Source organism: Chlorocebus sabaeus, chromosome 14 (genome assembly GCF_047675955.1).
Source record: "Chlorocebus sabaeus isolate Y175 chromosome 14, mChlSab1.0.hap1, whole genome shotgun sequence".
NCBI classification, from domain to species: Eukaryota; Metazoa; Chordata; class Mammalia; order Primates; family Cercopithecidae; genus Chlorocebus; species Chlorocebus sabaeus.
The window spans coordinates 98,653,873-98,675,456 of record NC_132917.1 but is presented as its reverse complement, the minus strand read 5'-3'; the positions used below and the strand labels follow the sequence as shown (position 1 = coordinate 98,675,456).

Sequence of the window (21,584 nt, the reverse complement as noted above, 5' to 3'; positions counted from 1 at the left end):
CTCTGAGTGAATTCAGATGGAGGATCTCAAAATGTTTATCTAGAAGAGAACTTGTCTAGAGAGGATAAGTACTATAGATTTCACCTGTACTGTACGTCTACTTGCTATCCTAAGTCACATCATTAAGTATACATAAAATTTGAAAGTGTAATCCAATATATATCTTGTCCTTCCTTTCAGACCTAGTTCAGATATCACCATGAAGCCTATTTCAGGCTTCCCAGCTAAAAATGAGTTTGAGAATTTCAGAGCTGAAAGAGAGAGTAAATGCCACCTTAACTAACCCTCTGATTTCTTATGGCTAGGTGTTTTCTCCTTTCTTACAAACTTTTATCATATTCTGTGCTTGTCCTTTCTTAGTAACTTTGTAATGATAACTTTTGTTTTTCAAGTAATGTGCTGTTTGCTAGCATGACTGATAATTTTTTAATTAGTTTTATATTCAAGGGAAAATAATGTTTAGGTTAGGAAAGGTGATCAAGATCCCATGACTTTCTGGTACTGGGACTGACACGAGAATCCCAGTGTTCTCCTTCCAGATATGATTGTTAGTCTCTTTATTATGAAATACTACCTATAGTATTTTTAATTTATTTATAACTAAGTGACCTAAATAATTTTGGAAAAATATTTCCTGTAGTTTATAATAAAGGCAGGAAAAGATCAAGACAATAGAGAAAATAATTATACTAGGGACATGGAACAAGATTTTTATTTGCATTTTAGCATAAATTTAGATTACATTTTATACATTAAGCTAGGTGAAGAGAGCAAGAAAAAAAGTGATGGATTTTAAGAATCTTTTTCTCTGGCAGTGAAGCTAGTAAGTCTTTTGGAAGACAAACTTTTGTTGCTTCTAAATTTTTTAATAAATTTATCATTCTTATCTTTACGTAAGAGATGTTGAAAAACATAATAGACAGTGGTTGCATAGTATTTGCCTAGAGTCAGCTTTGTATGTTTTAAAGCTGAATAAAAACTGAACATAATGAGGTCTAATTTTATAAAGCCTTCCTACTAGAAAATGATCATAAGTTTCTTTTTTCTAGTTCTTTAATCTGTTTCAAATTGAGAACTTGAAGAACCTATGGGAACAAATATTTTAAATATCTTCCTTTAGGTGATTGTTTACAGGATCTGGATGGCAGGCAAATCAGGACTGAATTTCTGGAAAATTCCCTAAGTGTGATTGATCTTTATTGATTGAGGAAGGATTTGTGTCTGTTAGGAACTGGACATCTAGGTTGCAGGTTGATAATCCATTCTAAAAATTCTGGAGCATGATTTGTATTTTTGCTGAGAGAGGCTGCTAATCTGTATCTAAAAGGAGTTGGGTGTGGAAATGCTTGTGAACTGGGATGTGGTTTGCTAATAGTCTTTGGATCTGCTCAGATGCTTGGACAGGAGCTTGGGTGAGACCTCATAATTCTGTGGCAAAGGTAATTTTGGTCTAGAAAAATGTTGAGGGCAAGTAGTATCAGTTGGTTACTTAAGCCACAAAAAAAACCTAAGAGTTCTGTAGAATGTCTAATATTGAGATGCTATATAATATAGTATATGGCCCCCAAATAGCTGAATATAAGACCCTTTTGAATACATATAAAATTAGTCATTTTAATGTTGAGTGTTTCTCAGAAAGTTTTTATTTTGACATAAAACTTACCTCTTTCTGACTATAATTTACCAATAGGTTTAACTATTTTAAATAACCACTGGTTTCTTATGCTATGATTAGAACAGAAAAATATACAGGTAGCATTTTTATGGCAGAATATATATCCTTTCTCTAATTTAAATTTAAGCTAAAGCAGGGAGATTGTCAAAGCAACAACCTTGTTTTACATTATTTAAAATTAGAATTTTGCCCAAGAACATTCCTTCTTAGATCTGGAATTCATGTACATTCATGTGGCTTGGCTCATAGTAAATTTTTTTTTTTTTTTTTTTTGAGACGGGGTCTCACACTGTTGCCCAGGCTGGAGTGCAGTGGCGCGATCTCGGCTCACTGCAAGCTCTGGCTCCTGGGTTCACGCCATTCTCCTGCCTAGGCCTCCCAAGTAGCTGGGACTACAGGCGCCTGCCTCCATGCCCAGCTAATTTTTTTTGTATTTTTAGTACAGATGGGGTTTCACTATGTTAGCCAGGATGGTCTCAATCTCCTGACCTCGTGATCCACCCGCCTCTGCTTCCCAAAGTGCTGGGATCACAGGCATGAGCCATCACGCCCGGCCAACTCAGTGATTTTTTTAATCCTCAAAAATCAACTGATAAGAAATCAGTAAAAAATAAATTTTAAAAATTGCCAAAAAGATACTTGTTTTCTTTATTTTTTAAAGATAAGGAAAATTAGGTTTATAGAAGTTGAATAATTTATTCCATAGTACTCAATTGCTAGAGCAGGAATCCAGTATCCGATACGTACCATACTTACCATGTCTGATTTCAAAACTCTGCACGGCACGATGCACGTGCAGTGCTCTCGGATATTCCATGGGTTCGCGCTTGTTACGAATAGAAATTATAACCCCATAGGTCATGTTTTCTTTAGTTGGTGCTTTGGCCGTTGTCATTCCTGTTTGACTGGACTAAGATTTAGCATCCAGAATACATAAAGATCGGACGGTTCCTGAGATGACACAGACTCTGAGGAATCTACATCTCAACGGAAGTCCGCGTTAAGGCTGTAACCACAGGATGCCCTGGTCGAGTATCTCAAACCATCATTCCCATCCTAACTGATCAGAATGGTTGGCTCTTCTAACCTGTTCCTTTGAAAGATTGTAAAATGGAATAACAAAAGATTCTTTCATTTACAAGCATAATCTGTTAATAAACCTGAATCTGCTTCCTAATCTTACTTTGTTTTTTGGAAAAAAAAATAGAGGTAGGGCTGGATGCGGTGGTTCACATCTACAATCCCAACACCTTGCGAGGCTGAAGTGGGTTGATCGCTTGAGTTCAGGAGTTCAAGACCAGCCTGGGAAACATAGGGAAACCTTGTCTCTACAAAAAATTAGCCAGGTGTGTTGGCACACACCTGTGGTCCCAGCTACTCTGGTGGCTGAGGCAGGAGGGTCGCTTGAGCCTGGGATGTCAAGACTGCAGTGAGCTGTGCTTGTGCCACTGTACTCCAGCCTGGGCAGCAGAGTGAGATCCTGTCTCAACAACTACAAAAATGTGTTCCCTGAGTTCAAGTCCCGTAAATTTACTTTGCACCTCATTTTAAAAGGGGGTTGAGAGTCCTGAGCTAAAGTGGTGGGCAAAGCCCCCATTCTTGCCTGGCCGTTCCTCCTCTAAGAGGTTCGCGCACTTGGCCGAAGTCCTCAAAACCCAGAGCGTCTCAGCCCCAGCTCCACATTAGAATCACCTCCAAGCTTTAAAGATTCCTGGTGACAGGTACTGTCCTAAGGGCATTACAGGAACGAACTCACCTGGGCCTCACCAGCAGCTGATGGCATGGTACCCGAGGGTCCCATTGTACAGGTGGGGCCAGGGGCCAGGTGTACCACAGGCAGGAAGATGGTGGCTGAGCTTGGGTAAAGAATGCATGCCCGTCCCCACAGGGCCAGTGGACCCCCATGTCCTGACCTTGGAGGGTCCAGAGAGCACATCAGAGTTTGACCAGCATACGGAGCACCACGGCTGATTGACCATACAGGTCATAGAGACAGGATCTCACTCTATTGCCCAGGCTGGTGTGCAGTGGCGCAGTGACAGCTCACTGCAACCTTGACTCTGTGTTGCCCAGGCTGGCCTTGAATTCCTAGCCTCAAGCCATCTTCTCGCCTTTTGGGACTACAGATGGGAGTCACCATGCTCGACCTCTAGTCTAACTTTTATTTATTTATTTATTTATTTATTTATTTATTTATTTATTTATTTGAGATGGAATGTCGCTCTGTGGCCCAGGCTGGAGTGCAGTGGTGCGATCTCGGCTCACTGCAAGCTCCGCCTCCTGGGTTCACACCATTCTCCTGCCTCAGCCTCCCGAGTAGCTGGGACTACAGGCGCCCGCCACCGCGCCTGGCTAATTTTTTGTATTTTTAGTGGAGACGGGGTTTTACCGTGTTAGCCAGGATGGTCTCGATCTCCCGACCTCGTGATACCCCCATCTCGGCCTCCCGAAATGCTGGGATTACAGGCGTGAGCCACCGCGCCCAGCCTTATCTTAACTTTTTTTTTTTTTTTACAAAGATAAAGCTCAGGAAAAAAGCTAGCTCTGTATTTTTTTCACTATCCTGCCAGAATAGTAAACATAATTTAAAAATTTTGGAAAGCAAGCTCTAGAATGTTTGTGAGTTGAAAATACAAACAGAATTTTGTCTTTTTTTAAAAAACGGGCAGTGTCTTGCTCTGTTACCCATGCTGGAGGCCAGTGGCACAATTCTGGCTCGCTGTTGTCCCAACCTCCCAGGCTCAAGTGACCCTCCCCGCTCAGCCTCTGAAGTAGCAGGGACTACAGGCACGTGCCACCACATCTGGCTAATTTTTAAGTTTTTGTAGAGGTAGGGTCTCACTATGTTGCCCAGGCTGGCCTCAGACTCCTGGACTCAAGCAGTCCTCCCGTCTTAGCCTCCCAAAATTCTAGGATTATAGACCTGAGCCACTATGCCTGGCAGAATTTTGTCTTTTAAAATTTAAAGTCCTATTTTGTTTTATTTTTATTTTTATTTACTTTTTTTGAGATGGAGTCTCACTCTGTCCCCCAGGTTGGAATACAGTGGGCAATCTCAGCTCTTTGCAGCCTCTGCCTCCTGGGTTCCAGCAGTTCTCTTGCCCCAGCTACCAGGATTACAGTCCTTTGCCACAACACCCAGCTAACTTTTGTATTTTTAGTAGAGACAGGGTTTCACCATGTTGGCCAGGTTGGTCTCGAACTCCTGACCCCAAGGGATCCACCTGCTTTGGCCTCCCAAAATGCTGGGATTACAGGTGTGAGCTACCATGCCCAGCAAAAACCGCGTTTTATAAATGGAATTCTAACCCCTTAGAGAACCTATATTGAGCCTTATTCCAAAGAGTATACGATTTTGATTCCTTTTTTTTTTCTTTAAAGTGTTTATTGTGAGATATAATTTACATATAGATGCTTAAATTTGGGGAGGGAATGCAAGGCAAACACCTGTGTAACCACCACTCAGGTTAAAAACTAAAAACAGGCCAGTACCCTCCAAAGTTTCCCCTCAAGCTCTCTCCTAGTTACTACCCATAAAGTTAGCCATTTCCTGAATTTTATAATAATTGCCTTTCCCTGTAATTTTAGCATCTGAGTGTATATCTCCAAATACTACAGGGTCACATATTTTTTTAAAGTTCATACAGTTGGTATTTCTTTTCTTTTTTTTTTTCTGGCTCCTTTTTCTCAGCATTATGTTTCTAAGATTCACAGCATTATGTGTTGAGCGTAACTATAGTTACTTCATTTTCGTTGCTGAATAGTATTGCATTGTATGGAAATGCCGCAGTTTATGTATTATTTCTGCTGTTTATATGTATTTTGGTTGCTTCTAGTTTTTTGCTATTAAGAATAATGCTGTCTCTTGGTGAACACAATATGTATGTTCCAATGATTTTTTTTCTGAGGGATTAGAGTGCAGTTGTTGGGTCATAGAGCAGAGATCGCCAGCTCCCTTATGCCGTGGACCAATACTGGTCCGTGACCTGTTAGGATCGGGGCTACGTGGCGGGTGGTGGGTGAATGAGTGAACATCACCTCCTGAGCTCTGCCTCTTGTCAGCTCAGCGGTGGCATTAGATTCTCATCGGAGTGCAAACCCTACTGTGAACTGCACATGAGAGATCTAGGTTGTGCGCACCTTAGGAGAATCTAACTAGTGCCCGATGATTTCAGGTGGAACAGTTTTATTCTGCAACCTTCCCGCTAACCCCCCATCCGTGGAAAAGTTGTCTTCCGTGAAACCGGTCCCTGGTGCCAGAAAGGTTGGGGACCGCTGTCATAGAGTATGTGTATCTTCAGTTTTAGTAGATAGTGCATGTAGTTTTCCAAAGTGGTTGTTTTAGTTTGCAAATCCATCATCAGGAATTCCCCTGCAACAACTTTGTAAAGGGTTTTCTTCCTTCCCTCTTCCTGTTCTGGAGAATGGCTAATGATCTCTAATTGCCATTTTATTTTCGTTTCCCTGATTTCTCATAAAGCTGAGCAACTTCTCATGTTTACTTGACCATTTGGATATCCTCCTCTGTGACATCCGTTAAGTCTTTTACCCGTTTTGCTGTTGGTTTGCATGTCTTTTTTCCCGTTGTTTTGTAGAAGTTCTTTATAAGTTCTGAATACAAGCTCTTTATTGCGAACCCTGACCTCACACCAGTAACAAAAACCAGTTCCATTACATGAGTTGTTTATTAGTTACATATATTGAAAATAGCTTCTCTCACTGGATGGATTGCCCTTTTGGCTTATGTAATGGTGACTTTTGATGAACAGAAATTCGTAATTTTAATGAAGTTCAGTCTGTCAGTATTTTCCATTATGGTTAATACTTTTTATTTTGTGTCTTGTTCAATGTTTTTCTGTCCCAGGGTCGTGAAGATATTCTCCTGGATTCTAGAATTTTATTGTTTTGCCTTTCACAGTGAGCTCAAATTCCGTCTGGAATGAATTTTTATTATTGATGTGAGGTCAAGATTTTGTTTCTTCCTTATATTTGATTGTCTCAGCATCCTTTATTGACTTTCCCGATGTTTTCTTTCTCTAGTATTTGTCAGTGACACCTTATTCGTAAATCAAGTGTCCATATATGTGTGAGCCTGTTTCTGGGCACTGTATTGGATTTCTTTGGCTTATTTGGCTATCCAAATACCAGGGTTACAGTTTTAATGACTATAGTTTTTAAAGTTTTGATATGTGGTAGAACAAATCCTGACACTTTGTTGTTCTCCTCAGTAACGTCTTGGTTATTCTCAGTCCTTTGCCTTCCATACGTATCTTTTCAATTAGCTTTAAACACACACACACACACACACACAATCGGGGTTTTTTTATTAACGTCACTCAGAATATGAAGATAATTTGGCAAGAATTAAAAATCCTTCAGAATCTTCAGTATTCAGTCTGACAGCCTGAGACAGTATATTTTTCAACTTATTTAGGTCTTCTTTATCTCATAATTTTATATTCTGCATAAAGATCTTGAACGTCTTTTGATAAATTTATTTCTGGGTTTTTGGTATTTTTAATACTATTGTAAGTGGCATCTTTTCAAAATGTTCACTTTTTGTGTTTATTAGGTCAAAGCATATTGCTGGTGCCCGGCCTTTATTGATCTATAAAAGTGGCAATTTCATACGACTCAACATAAAATGTGGAAATGTGGTTGCTTTTAATATATTTACTGTGTATCCTGAAAACTTGCTAAATTACTTATTGGTTCTAATAACTCTAGTTGCTTTTGAACAACCTCCATAAACTATCATAATCTGAGCTTGATGACATTTCTTCAATTTGACACCCAAAATCAACTATCACACATTCTACCTTTTCTTTTTTATACCTTAACTTTGCTAGCTACAGCCAGCATGATGTTAATACAGTGGTATTTAGTAGTCCTCTTTGACACTTTCCTCATCTCAGAAATACAGCCTTCAATATTTCACGGTTAGATATGATTTTTTCTTCACTGCCACCTTTGCCCCCCCCACCCAAGATAGCCTTTATCACATGTCAGTTTGAGTTCTCAACAAGATCCTGAGGCAGAGTTAGGAGTGCAAGAGATTGAGGGCTACTGCCTGTGAAAAATAAGCTGGAGAAAGCAGGATTGGGCCAGGAGAGTCTCAGACTGTGATGCAGAATCTCGGCCAACCCAGTGGGGAGCTCTGGAGCAAAGACTGCCTGTTGGAAGCATCCTGCGTGGGGTAGAGTTGGCCAGGCCCTGGTACACCTGCTGTGCTCATTCATTGTCTGGGAGGAGCCCAAGAAGAACTTGGCCTTACCTCAAATGCCACCGTTGATCCCAAAGGCTATAGGTGGAGGCTGGTCGCCAGCAGTGTTTTTCATAACTGAATGACAAGTTCTTCCTTGTAGGGAGATCTGAGTAGTTCATAGAAAAAGTATTGAAAATCAAAGCCAGGCTGGGCGCAGTGTTCACACCTGTAATCCCAGTAATTTGGGAAGTTGAGGCGGGTGGATCACTTGAGGTCAGGAGTTCGAGACAAACCTGACCAACGTGGTGAAACCCTGTCTCTACTAAAAATAAAAAAGTAGCCAGGCATGGTGGCACATACCTGTAATCCCAGCTACTCAGGAGGCTAAGGCAGGAGTATCGCTTGAACCCAGGAGACGGAGGTTGCAGTGAGCCGAGATTGTGCCATTGCACTCTGGCCTGGGCAACAAAGGTGAAACTCTATCTCAAAAGAAAAAAAAAAAGGAAAGAAAAGAAAATCAAAGCCAAAGAAATACATTCTAAAAGCAAATAGAGAAAAAAAGAGAGACTTTCAAAGAAGGTAGAATTAGCCTGACAGCTGACTTATAAACTGAACCAATGAGAGACAAAAATAACATATAAGTTTACTGACAAAATTTACCAAACTAGAATTCTATACCCAATGAAAATATCCTTTATAAATGAAAGTGAAATAAAGACATTTTAAAATAGATAAGAATGGAGAGAATTTGTCACCAGAAAATTTATGCCAAAGGAAATAATACAGTCTTTAGGCTGAAGGTAAATGATTTTAGAAGCTCAGAAATGCAAAGGAAAAAAGAACATTAAAAACGTTTAAGTGTGCGGATAACTAAATGAATGCATACTCTGTAGAACAATAATAATAGTATTTTGACGTAATGCAGTGTGGCAGAACATTCTGGTACCGCTAAGGCTAAATCATATGAAGTTTGACAACTTCTACCTGGGTCTGTCCGTTTTGGAACATTTTCTTTGGGAAGTGAATCGCCATGATGTGAGAAACGTAAGCCACATGGAGAGGCCACATGTAGTCTTCTGATCACAGTCCCAGCTGAGCTCCCAGCTGACAGCCAGCATCACTTTCCCATCCTGTGAATGAGCCATCTTAGACAGCCAGCACATCTGAACTTTCAGATAAATGCTGCCTGAATTCACATGTAACTGAAACACAGAAGGGACATTAAGTGAGAATAAATTGTTGTTTTAAGCCGCTAAACCTTAGAGTGGTTTATTATGCAGCAGTAGGTAACCAGAATGCTTGATATCATGTTGGACCTGGTTGGTCTGTGTTCGGTTTTCTTCCACTGCTTCAGAAATGCCTTTTTGCATTTGGTTTGTCCAAAACAAGATCGAGACAAGGTCTACACATTGCATGGGTGCTATGTCTCCTAAGTCTCTTTTATGCTGTTCCCCCGACTCACCTTTTTATTGTTAATGAAATTGGCTCATTTGTCTATAGGATTTCCAACCTTCTACATTTGGCTATTTTCATCCTCTTGGTGTTATTTAACATTCACTTATCATGTGAATTTTCTGTCAACTGTTAGCTAAATCTAGTCTGGATTAGGTTTAAATTCATTTTTTTTTCTTAGCAAGAAGATTTTATAGCTAGTTGTGCAGTAATCTGGTCTTTGTCTCTGGTCCTGGAGATGCTCTAAATGTTGGGATTTCCTTAATAATAAGAGTGTCTTTGTTATTCCTGAGTCCCTTGGACCACATCTGAGTTTATACCTAATGAGAAAACTCAAGATAGGGTTGGTCATCAGAAAAACGAACCGTGTTGGCCGGTGCAGTTGCTCACACCTGTAATCCCAGCACTTTGGGAAGCTGAGGCCGGTGGATCGCCTGTGGTCAGGAGTTCGAGACCAGCCTGACCAACATGGTGAAAACCCGCCTCTACTAAAAATACAAAATTAGCCAGGCATGGTCGCATGCGCCTGTAGTTCCAGCTACTTGGGAGGCTGACACAGAATTGCTTGAACCCGGGAGGCGGAGTTTGTAGTGAGCCGAGATCGTGCCACTGCACTCCAGCCTCGGTAACAGAGCAAGATTCCGTCTCAAGAAAAAAAAAAAAAAAAACCAACCAACCATGTGATTAGAGGGTTGGGCTTTGAGCCGACCCACCCTTTTCTAGGGAAGCTGGGAGGTGAGTTGGGTCACATGGTGGTCAGTGATTGAATCAACTCTGGGTACTGAAACTTGCTGGAACTTTCTGGTTGGTGAACACATCAGTGTGCCAAAAGACCGATATGCCCTGATCGGTGGAGAAGAGGACACAGAAGTTCTGTGTTCATGGGGACCCTCATCTCAGACCTTTTCCTCTATGCCCCTTTAGAATAAAACTGTAATAATTAAGCATAGTGCTTTACTGAGTTATTCTAGCAAATTGTCAAGCCTGATTGGAGTTCATGGGAACCCCCTAGATTTGTAGCTGGTTGGTCAGAAGTATCGGTGGGCTGGGGACCCCCAAACTTGTAACTGATATCTGAGGTGAGGACTGTCTTGTTAGAGACTGTGCCCTTTACCCTGTAGATTCTGACACTGGATAGTGATACGGTCTGGCTGTGTCCACACCAAAATCTTGTCTTGAATTGGTAATTCTCATAATCTCCACATGCTGTGGAAGGGAACCCGCTGGGCGGTCATTGAATCATGGCGGTGGTTACTCCTATGCTGCTGTTCTCATGATCGTGGATTGTCATGAGATCTGGTGTTTTATGAGAGGCTTTTCCCCCTTTGCTCAGCACTTCTTGCTGCTGCCGTGTGAAGAAGAACATGTTTGCTTCCCCTTCTGCCGTGACTGTAAGTTTCCTGAGGCCTCTCAAGCCCTGCAGAACTGTGAGTCAGGGAAACCTCTTTTCTTGATGGATTACCCAGGCTTGGGTATGTCTTTATTAGCAGTGTGAGAACAGCCTAATGTAGATGGTTAGCATCAGAACTGTACTCATTTCACTAGTGGGACTGTCCATGGTCTGTGTTTTTCATGGAGATGGTATGCCAGATTGTCGTAGATTTTTAGGTCACAGATTTTCTTACGTAGGGATTTAATGTAGGGAAATAAGATATTGTGGCATTATTTCTGTTGATCTAAGCCAGATGTTGGCAAACTTTTTTGGTAAAGGGCCAGATATTAACTACTTTAGGGTTTGTGTCCCGAATGGTCTCTATGACAACTATTCAACTTCCGTCATCGTAGTGTGAAAGCTGCCATAACAGTACGTGAGAAATGGGCGTAAAACTTTATTTGCAGAAGCTAGTAGAAGACTGGATTTGGCTTATGGGCTATAGATTACCAGCTTCTTTTCTAAATTGTCTTGGGAATGAGCTTTAATGTTCTCCTAGGAGAAAATGAAACGGAGAAGGAACTGTGATTTTTGACTTGTATGGAGACCTAGAAGTACTCATCTTTTGTTTCAAATTAAAGGACTTCTATTATAAAAAATATATACGCTTGTAGAAAATTTGAAAAATGTGAAAAAGTAATAAATATAAGTAATATTTATTGGGTATTGACAAGTGTCAGGTATTCTAAATTCTTAAATACGTGAGATGGTATTCATTCTATGATGATTTTACAAGTGAGCATATTAAAGTGCAGAGAGTTTAAACTAAGCAAATAAATGATTATTAAGTGATAAAGCTAGAATTGAAAACCAAGCATTTGACTCTTAAAGCCTAAGTTCTTAACCCCTCTGCAACAGCATAGGGCAGGCGTCGTTACCCTTGTATCCCAGTACCCAAATGTACTACAAGGTAGTGCTTTTTTTTTTTTTTTCCCCAGTTATTTTTCTCTCTGCAAGCAAAGCTAGATTTCCTCATTCTACATAATCAGTTTTACAATATTGCAACTAATTTTGTGCTCAGAAGAGCCACTTCGTGTCATGCCAAGTTGATTACCTGTGGCTGAAGGGAGAAGTGGGTGGGACACTAGAAAGCCGTCATCAGAGGCCAACAGCTCTGCAGCTCTTTGTAGCTGGGAGAATGCTGCTTTCTGCAGACTTTCTCCAAGAGTATTTGGGCAGTGAGGGCAGAGCTGGTGTTTGAACACAGGTTTTTATTTTCTACTTTAAATTTTGGGCTTCTCAGAAATATCTGCTCCCTGCTTCATCCGTTTTGATTCTCCCTTTACTACTATTTCCTGCCCTCTGTTGTAGTACAGTAAGTGGTACAAAAGAAGAATAAATAGCAGGTTCAGAAACAGCCTTAAGGCTGGGTGCCACGCCTGTAATCCCAGCACTTTGGGAGGCCGGGGCGGGAGGATCATTTGAGGTCATGAGTCCAAGACCAGCCTGACCAACATGGTAAAACTCCATCTCTACTAAAAATTTTAAAAATTTAGCTGGGCGTGCTGGCACATGCCTGTAGTCCCAGCTATTTCGGAGGCAGAGGCGGGAGAATTGCTTGATCTCGGGAGACAGAGGTTGCAGTGAGTTGAGATCGCACCACTGCATTCCAGCCTGGGCAACAGAGCTAGACTCCATGTCAAAATAAAATAAAATAGCCTTAAAAACTAGGAACAAAGAATACCACAAAATACTAAAATGGTATGGAAAGTCTGAATATACAAAGACCTCACACCTTAAACAAAAACTAACTCAAAATGGATCATGGACTTAATGTAAAATGTAAAACTATAATAAAACCTTTAAGGAGAAAAAACTAGGAGTAAAGCTTCAGCTTACAGGGCTAGGCGAAGAGTTTTTGACACCAGAGAATTAATACCAGATGTGCAATACATGAAGGAAAGATCGATGACTTTAAAACTTGCTCTGGGCCAGACGCAGTACCTCATGCCTGTAATTCCAGCACTTTGGGAGGCCAAGGGAAGAGGAACCCTTGAGCCCAGGAGTTTAATTAAGATTGGCTTAGGCAACATAGTGAGACCTTGTCTCTAGTAAAATAAAAAGTAAGTAAATAAAATAAATAAAAAATTGGCCAGGTGTGGTGGTGTGCACCTGAGTCCCAGCTACTCAGGAGTCAGAAGCAGAGGATCTTTGAGCCTGGCACGTCAAGGCTGCAGTGAGCCTTGATTACACCACTGCACTCCAGCCTGGGCAACAGAGCAAGACTGGTCTCACAAAAACAAACAAACAAAACCTTTCTCTGCAGAAGACCATGTGAAGATGTAAAGATAAATATAGAATAGGAGAAAATATTTGCAAGTCATATATCTGACAGTGGACCTAGTTTCTGGAATATAGAAAGAACTCTCGAAACTCAGTAGTATAAAAATGAAGGAAACGGGGAAAAGACATGAACACACATTTCCCTGCAGGGGAAACACAGATGGTAAAAGGACATGAAAACCTGTTCAACATCATTAGCCACCAGGAAATGCAAATTAAAACCCAAAACACAAAACAGTGACAACACCAAATACTGGCAAGGATGTGGAGAAACTGGATCATGCATGCATTGCTAGTAGGTATGTGAGTGATGCAGCTCTTCTGGAAAAAACAGTTTGGCAGTTTCATATAAATCTAAACATGCAGTTACTATAATTGACCTACTAATTGCACTCTTGAGGGTTCTCCCAGAGAAATGGAAATTTATATTTGCACTAAAACCTGTATATAAATGTTCATAGCAGCTCTGTTTATACTAGCCCCAAACGGAAAACCACCCGGATGTGTTTCAGAAGATGTGCTGTTGAACAGCGATACATCCATACCATGGAATACAACTCAGCAATGAAAAGGAGTGAAGTGTTGGCACACACCACAACCTGGATAAGTCTCCAGAGAATTAGGCTGAGTGAAAAAAGCCAAGTCCAAAAGGTTACATGTGCATGATTTCGTTTATGTGACCTTTTTAAAATGAAAAAGTTTTAGTCATGAGCAATAGAGTAATGGTTGCCAGGGCTGGAGGGAGGACAGGAGGAAGATGAGTGTGGTTATAAAAGCGACACACTGGATCCTCAGGGTGCTGACGCTGTTCTGTGTCTTGACTGTGGTGTTCATGAACCTACACAGTGGAGAAAACTGTGTAGAACTAAATACATGTACAAACACCAATGAGGACATACAAAACAGAGAACTTCTGAACAAACAAATGGATCGTACCAGTATCGCTGTGCTACTTGTGATATTTTGCCATAGTGTTTGCAGAATGATACAGTGGGGAAACTGAGTTAAAATATAGCTCTTTTTACTATTTCTTACAACTGCATGTGAATCTACAGTTATCTCAGTGAAAATTCATGTTAAAAATACACACACAGAGGCACAGGAAGCAAAACAATTAGAAAGTCAGGAAAGACCCTTTTGTGAGTTAAAAATTCTTAAAACTGCCTCACAGATGTCATCCATTTTCACTATGAGATGATTTGCAGAGAACTTTGTGGGGGAGACGGGGTTGATGAGAAGTAGGATTACATGTTGAGATCTTCATAATCAAAAGCAGACCTCATCCTCTACCTTCCCCCAACCCAGTCCTGGAGGAAGTAATTTTAGCTCTAAAGGTGGCCGAGAAGCATAGTCTCATCCCCTGCAAGGAAACTGGCTCCCAGGTATATCCCTGGGGAAAGCTGCCCTGTATGTGAGTAATACTCACGTGGTGCCCGCTGTGGCTTCTGGTACCCCGGGTTTGTGTGCTTGTGCTGCCTGTACCATCAAGAAGCTTAAATTCTAGGGTGTGCAGACCTTGTCTTATCTCTAAGCATCCATGCCGTGTACACAACTGCCACGTACCTCATTCTGAAGTGAATTTCATGTAGCTGATTTTTTTTTCTAGCAAGATTAAATCTTCTGTTTAACAATAATGCAGTATACAAGTATGGCCATCTTAAGATTTGTTAGCAATAATATAGCCAACTTTCAGCTCATATAAGCTAAAAGCTGGTTTTAGGCAGATGCAGTTCTGTCAAGGATATGTTATTATATGAATGCAATACTAGACCAGATGGAAGAATTTGAATTCTCTTATCATTTACTAATGTAAAACATTTAGAGGCTTAGTTTCTTTATCTGTAAAATGAATTCTGTATTTATTTCCAGTATGTTAAGAGCTTCAAGGACCACTGGAAATACAAACACAGTTGTTAAGACAGTAATGCACTTTGAATTAAAATGCGAGGAGATGTTACTACAAATGAACATCTAAATTATTGATGTCTCTGTAAAACTGAGGTTAAAGTACAATGTGCAGTCTTGGCCTGTTTACGTTTTGGACCAGAGAATTGGTTGTAGGGTAGAAGAAAGTGTCCTGTGCATCACCTGGTGTTTAGCAGCAGGCCGGACTCTACACACTTAATGTTAGTGGCCCCATGATTTGTGACAAACAAAAATGCCTCTTAGTGTTTTAACTCTTCTAGAATTTGTCCAGCATGTTTTCTGGGGTTAATAAAAACCCACACACAGAAAAATGCTTCTGGATGTTGCCAGATGCCCCCAGGGAAACAAAATTGCCCTCAGTTGAGAACCATTGAGTTACAGGGATAAAATGATCAGATGTGTTTGTTTTATAAAAGAATTTAATAGTATTTTAAAGCATACCACATATATTTTTGCCAAGGCTGGTCTATTTGATTGGAAGAAGAGTCCATTTTCCTCTCGCATATCCCCATTTGGAGTTGGGAGCGCGTTCTGAGAGAAGCTGTGCTCGGATTATCTGGAATCCGCAGCCTAGTGAGGAGCGAGGTTGAAGCTGAAGTCCTTAAGTATGACGGAAGCATGGATGAGAAAGTACCGAAAGATCAAAGAATTTGGGGGTGGGGAGGTAGGAAAGGTGTCTCCAAGTTCACGTGCGTGTGCGTATTTTCCTTAACACCTGAGGTGAGACAGCAGCCCCATTATGTCTTGTCCGTTCTAAAGAGATGTGGTGAAGAGAACTTGCAGCTAGTTGAGAATTACTAAAGTTTCTGTGATTCAGTGAAATTGCTTTTGAAACATTGTAGGAGTGTCTTATATTTGATAGAAGGTTAAAAAAATGCATGGCATGGGCATTTTCGAGGGCTCTGAGTACTCTTAATAGACCCTTATCTCTGGATATGAATTCATGAGGTTCAAAGGTCCCTGCCAGTCAAATGGCAAACTATGGCGTTTCCCTGTCCTCTAGAGATTGCTTTACTGTCTAATGAGGTTGATCATCTTTTTCATGTGGTTATTGGCCATTTATTTTTCTTTAGTGAATTGTCTTCTTGCCCTTTGCTTACATTTCAGTCACAACATTGGTTTTCCCATTTCCTTTTTTCCTTTTCACTGTTGAATTATAACAGTTTTTACATATCTTTACATTGTAAAGTTATTAATGTTGTAATCCTTATTTGCCTGTTTTTATCCTTAATCAGTGCTTATTTTTGCTCATTCTCTGACCTTTGACTTTTCTGCATTTTGTATTAAGTCGTTGTAGTTGGGTTCCAGTTGTTTGACGGAATCCTTTTGTCTTTATACAAACAGTTGAGTTTATCTTATTTAATCTCACTGTAGATGTGTTTAATCTTTTCCATCCACTTTTTATGCATTCATACTGGTTTTGGTTTTGTTTTTAATCTCTTGATAATGGGGCTCAATTTTCAGGTACACTTTTAAGATATGTTTAAGCCTTTATTAAATGACTTCAGAAACAAAATAGTGTCTATTGTGATCTTCCTTATTCTCATAACACTTACGGGTGTGTTGGCATGTTCTGAGATTTTTATTCTTGTTTATTACAGTTAAATGATTATTTCTGTTTTGTGGCATATACTTCAAAAACAATATTTATTTTCTACTTTTCTAACCTTATTTCCACAGATCCTTTGCACTGAGTATCTGCTTATCTTTCATAAGACAGCTCCCTCATTTGTAAGTCTTTGTATGAGTAATTTCAGTGGTCAGATTCTGTCTTCATGATAATTTTTTTCTCCTCAAGAAAGTGCACATGAGTGATACACTTCCTGAGTTCCTTTTCTGTGGACTTCATGTGAGACCACAGCTTCTCATGCTCTAGAATTCTGTCACAACCATTATTGATGTATGAATAACATACAATAAACTGCATGTGTTCACGTAATTTAAAAAGTTTGGCATATTTATGTACCTGTGAAATTATTACTACAATCAAGATAATGGACATACGTGTCACCCTTAAAAGTCTACTTGTGCCCCTTGGTAATCCCTTTACACTCCTTATCTTTAGGCAACCACCAGTCTGCTTTCTGTCACTAACAGGTAGTTTACATTTTAAAACACTTTATATAAATCGAGTCATACAGAATGTACTTTTCCGAGGGTCTGGGTTCTTCCACTCAGCATAATTATTTTGAGATTAATCTGTGTTGTTTTGTGTATCAATAGCTTATTCTTTTATTGCTGAGTAGTATTCCATTGTACACATACAACACAACTCATGTGTCTGTTCACCTGGATACATGGAAGTTTGGGCTGGTGGAAATTTGGGCTGTTCCAATGTTGAGCTATAACAAAGCTGCTACGAACATTTATGTACATGCTGTTCATTGTATGGACAAATGCTTTTGTTTCTCTTGGGCAGATATCTAGAAGTGGAGTGATTTGGTCATATGGTAGGTGTATGTTTAATTTGTAAGAAATTGGCTTCAAACTGTAGTACAAGGCTATAGTAACCAAAACAGCATGGTACTGGTACCAAAACAGGTATGTAGACCAATGGAACAGAAAAGAGGCCTCAGAAATAATGCCACACATCTACAACCATCTGATCTTTGACAAACCCAACAAAAAAAGGAATGAGGAAACGATTCCCTATTTAGTAAATGGTGTTGGGAAAACTGGCTAGCCATACGTAGAAAACTGAAACTGGATCCCTTCCTTACACCTTATACAAAAATTAACTCAAGATGGATTAAAGACTTAAACGTAAGACCTAAAACCATAAAAACCCTAGAAGAAAACTTTCTAGGCAGTACCATTCAGGACATAGGCATGGGCCAAAGACTTCATGACTAAAACACCAAAAGCAATGGCAACAAAAGCCAAAATTGACAAATGGGATCTAATTAAACTAAAGAGCTTCTGCTCAGCAAAAGAAACTATCATCAAAGTGAACAGGCACCCTACAGAATGGGAGAAAATTTTTGCAGTCTTTCCATCTGACAAAGGGCTAATATCCAGAATCTACAAGGAACTTAAACAAATTTACAAGAAAAAAACAACCCCATCAAAAAGTGGGCAAAGGACATGAACAGACACTTTTCAAAGGAAGATATTTATGCAGCCAACAAACATGAGAAAAAATGCTCATCATCACTGGTCATTAGAGAAATGCAAATCAAAACCACAATGCGATACCATCTCACACCAGTTAGAATGGCAATCACTGAAGAGTCAGGAAATAATAGGTGCTGGAGAGGATGTGGAGAAATAGGAACGCTTTTACACTGTTGGTGGGAGGGTAAATTAGTTCAACCATTGTGGAAGACAGTGTGGCGATTCCTCAGGGATCTAGGACTAGAAATACCATTTGACCCAGCCATCCCATTACTGGGTATATACCCAAAGGATTATAAATCATTCTACTATAAAGACACGTACACGTATGTTTATTGCAGCACTATTCACAATAACAAAGACTTGGAACCAGCCCAAATGCCCATCAGTGATAGACTGGATAAAAAAAAATGTGGCACATACACAACATGGAATACTGTGCAGCCATTAAAAAAAAAAAAGGGATGAGTTCATGTCCTTTACAGGGACATGGATGAAGCTGCAAACCATCATGCTCAGCAAACTAACACAAGAACAGAAAACCAAATACCACATGTTCTCAGTCATAAGTGAGAGTTGAACAATGAGAACACATGGACATAGGGAGGGGACAGACTGGGGCCTGTCGGGGGGTGGGGAGGCTAGGGGAGGGATAACATTAGGAGAAATACCTAATGTAGATGACAGGTTGATGGGTGCAGCAAACCACCATGGCACACATATACCTGTGTAACAAACCTGCATGTTCTGCATATGTATTTAAAGTATAATAAAAAAAATTTTTAAAAAGAAATTGCCAAGCTTTTTCTAAAGTGGTTGGTCTGTTTTACATTCCTACCAGCAATATGTGCCAGTTCCAGTTCCTGCGCGTCCTCACCACGTTTTACGTGGGCATTCTTCTTCATTTTGGACATTGAAATAGGTGTGTAGTATCTCATTGTAGTTTTTATTTCCTTTTTCTTAAAAATTGATACTGAGCATCTTTTCGTGTGTAGTTAACATTTGTATAATTCCACACTTTAAAATATTAGGTTCTTTTCTTACTCAGTTTCATGAGTTCTTTATATATTCAGCATGTAAGTCCTTCATCGGATACATGATTTACAAATATTTTCTCAGTATGTGATTTGCCGTTTTATTTTCATTATGGCGTATTTTTGGTGAGCATATGTTTTTAATTTTGTTGAAGTTTGATCTATCAGTTTTTCCTTTATTGATAGTGATTTTTTTGTTCAGGAAATCTTTTCTGTTCCAAGGTTACAAAGATAGTCTCCTGTGTTTTCTTGCTGATGCTTTATAATTTTAGGTTTTATGCATAGAACTGTGATTTATCTGAAATTATTTTGAGTACATGGTGTTAAGGATGAACGAGCATTTTCCTCCAACATAGGTTTGTTTGGTGTCTTAGTCTGTTTTCTGTTGCTATAACAGAATACCACAGATTGCGTAATGTATAAAGAAACAACGTTTAGTTAGCTCACAGTTTTGGAGGCTGGGAAGTCTAAGAGTGTGGTGCCGGCATCTGGTGAGGGCCTTCTCAGTGTGCTGTAACGTGGCGGAGGGCGTCGCGTGACTAGAGGGCCTTCTCAGTGTGCTGTAACGCGGCGGAGGGCATTGCGTGACTAGAGGGCCTTCTCGGTGTGCTGTAACGCGGCGGAGGGCATTGCGTGACTAGAGGACAAGAGCAAAAGAGCCAGAGCGACCTTACTTTTATAGCAAAATCATTCCCACGGTAGCAACGTTAATAGATTAAAAGGTAGTTAATAATAATGAATAGACTAATCTATTCATGAAGGCAGAGTTGACATTAATCCATTCCTCAGGGCACAGGGATTAAGTTCCCAACACATTAATTTTGCAGGAACGCTTTCTAACCATAGCGTCTGGTTGTTCCAGTACCATTTTTAGAAAAGATGTATGTTTTCCACGGAATCCACTGATCCCTTTGTTGAAAACCAAATGACTGTATACATGTGTGTCTGTTTCTAGACTTCGTTCAGTTCCATTGATCATCTTTATACTAGTACCACACTGTCTTGATGACTGCTGCTTTTTTGTGTATGTGACATAATAGACATTGTGTGTGGCATAATAGACATAATATAAAAATGACCACTTTAACCTTTTTTTGTTTTGTTTTGGACGGGAGTCTCACTCTGTCGCCCAGGCTGGAGTGCAGTGGCACGATCTCAGCTCACTGCAACCTCTGCCTCCCAGATTCAAGCAATTCTCCTGCCTCAGCCTCCTGAGTAGCTGGGACTACAGGCGCTCGCCACCACGCCCAGCTAATTTTTATATATATATATATTTTTTTTTAGTAGAGATGAGGTTTCACCATGTTGGTCTGGCTGGTCTCAAACTCCTGAACTCAGGTCATCCGCCCACCTCAGCCTCCCAAAGTGATGGGATTACAGGCGCGAGCCACCACACCTGGCCCTTATTAACCATTTTTAAGTGTGCAATTTAGTGACATTGCGTACATTCACATTGTGCAACCATCACCATCATCCAGCTCCAGAAATTTATTTTCCCAAACTGAAACCTAAACACTAATTCCTCATTCCTCCCTCCCCTTATCCCCTGACAGCCACCATTCTACTTTGTATCTCTGTGAATTTGATGACTCCAGATACCTCCTAAGTGGAATCACACAGTTTTTGTCTTTTTTAACTGACTTATTTCATTAGTCTTGAAGGTTCACCCATTGTTGTAGCACGTGTCAGAATTTTCTTCCTTTTTAAGGCTGGATCGTATTCCTTTGTATGTGTAAATCACATTTTGTTAATCTGTTCACATGTCAGTGGGCATTTGGGCTGCTCCTACCCCTTAACGGTTGTGAGCAATACTGCTGTGAATGTGGGTGAGCCCCTGTTTTCAGTTCTTTTGGGTATATACACAGAAGTGGGATTGCTGGTCTTATGGTAATTCTATGTTTAATTTTTTTTTTGGAGCCACAATACTGTTTTCCATAGTGGCTACACCATTTTAACATTCACACTGATAGTGCACAAAGGTTCCAGTTTCACCACCTCCTTGCCAAAGATCCGTATTTTCTTTTTAAAAATCTAAATAGTAGTCATCCAAACAGGTAGGAAGTGGCATGATTGTAGTTTCGATTTGCATTTCCCTAATGGTCAGTGATGTTGAGCATCTTTTTAAGTGCCTACTGGCCATTTGTGTATTTTCTTAGGAGAAATGTTTGAGTCCTTTGCCCACCTTTTAGTTTGATTGTTTTTCTGTTACTGAGTTGCAGGAGTTCTTGATATATTCTAAATATTAATCTCATCAGATATTTGATTTATAAATATTTTCTCCCATTGCATGGGGAATATATGTAATTTTCATAATAAAAAGTTAAAAGAAATTTTTCTTTACAGAAAATAGAAGAGCTCGACCAATACCAACTCATTTACCACTCAGACTCAACAGTTACCATTTTGCTGTGTTTGCTTTATCCATACAGCCCCCCTCACACACACAAATTATTTTGCCAAGAC

General features: G+C 40.0%; 1 protein-coding gene and 1 non-coding gene across 3 annotated transcripts in view; both read left to right on the top strand.

Annotated features, from left to right (window-relative positions):
• Nucleotides 1-21,584, top strand: part of TMEM131 (transmembrane protein 131) — a 247,746-nt gene that overhangs the window by 66,653 nt on the left and 159,509 nt on the right. The window lies entirely within an intron of this gene.
• Nucleotides 15,214-15,273, top strand: LOC119626046 (U7 small nuclear RNA). The gene has a single exon (XR_005242240.1). It is a non-coding gene; the product is annotated as a U7 small nuclear RNA (small nuclear RNA).